This window comes from Camelus bactrianus, chromosome 9, assembly GCF_048773025.1.
Source record: "Camelus bactrianus isolate YW-2024 breed Bactrian camel chromosome 9, ASM4877302v1, whole genome shotgun sequence".
NCBI classification, from domain to species: domain Eukaryota; kingdom Metazoa; phylum Chordata; class Mammalia; order Artiodactyla; family Camelidae; genus Camelus; species Camelus bactrianus.
This window is the reverse complement of record NC_133547.1, coordinates 25,180,850-25,182,260: the sequence shown is the minus strand read 5'-3', so window position 1 is coordinate 25,182,260 and position 1,411 is coordinate 25,180,850.

The following is a 1,411-nucleotide window of genomic DNA, read 5'->3' as shown; positions in this document are numbered from 1 at the left end:
CCGGTTTGAAGTTCCTGCAGTTTTCACTGTAAAATCGAGTTGAAGCTTGTACCTCTCCATATATATGTATGGAATGGAGTTTGCAACTGAAAAGAAACTCTGTGTTCCCAACTAGCTAGGTGAAGGACGGCTTTCACACACACCTATCTCTCCGAACTGAGCATGTGGAGAGACGTTCGTTCATCTAGCACAAAGGGAACGGGTTGCAGGAGCAACTTTTACTCTGGTTTCTCTGTCTGTTTCCTAGTGCCGGTTTGAAGTTCCTGCAGTTTTCACTGTAAAATCGAGTTGAAGCTTGTACCTCTCCATATATATGTATGGAATGGAGTTTGCAACTGAAAAGAAACTCTGTGTTCCCAACTAGATAGGTGAAGGACGGCTTTCACACACACCTATCTCTCAGAACTGAGCATGTGGAGTGACGTTCGTTCATCTAGCACAAATGGAACGGGTTGCAGGAGCAACTTTTCTCTGGTTTCTCTTTCTGTTTCCTAGTGCCGGTTTGAAGTTCCTGCAGTTTTCACTGTAAAATCGAGTTGAAGCTTATACCTCTCCATATATATGTATGGAATGGAGTTTGCAAATGAAAAGAAACTCTGTGTTCCCAACTAGCTAGGTGAAGGACGGCTTTCACACACACCTATCTCTCAGAAATGAGCATGTGGAGAGACGTTCGTTCATCTAGCACAAAGGGAACGGGTTGCAGGAGCAACTTTTACTCTGGTTTCTCTGTCTTTTTCCTAGTGCCGGTTTGTAGTTCCTGCAGTTTTCACTTTAAAATAGAGTTGAAGCTTGTACCTCTCCATATATATGTAGGGAATGGAGTTTGCAACTGAAAAGAAACTCTGTGTTCCCAACTAGCTAGGTGAAGGACGGCTTTCACACACACCTATCTCTCAGAACTGAGCATGTGGAGAGACGTTCGTTCATCTAGCACAAAGGGAATGGGTTGCAGGAGCAACTTTTACTCTGGTTTCTCTGTCTGTTTCCTAGTGCCGGTTTGAAGTTCCTGCAGTTTTCACTGTAAAATCGAGTTGAAGCTTGTACCTCTCCATGTATATGTATGGAATGGAGTTTGCAACTGAAAAGAAACTCTGTGTTCCCAACTAGCTAGGTGAAGGACGGCTTTCACACACACCTATCTCTCAGAACTGAGCATGTGGAGAGACGTTCGTTCATCTAGCACAAAGGGAACGGGTTGCAGGAGCAACTTTTACTCTGGTTTCTCTGTCTGTTTCCTAGTGCCGTTTTGAAGTTCCTGCAGTTTTCACTGTAAAATCGAGTTGAAGCTTGTACCTCTCCATATATATGTATAGAATGGAGTTTGCAACTGAAAAGAAACAATGTGTTCCCAACTAGCTAGGTGAAGGACGGCTTTCACACACACCTATCTCTCAGAACTGAGCATGTG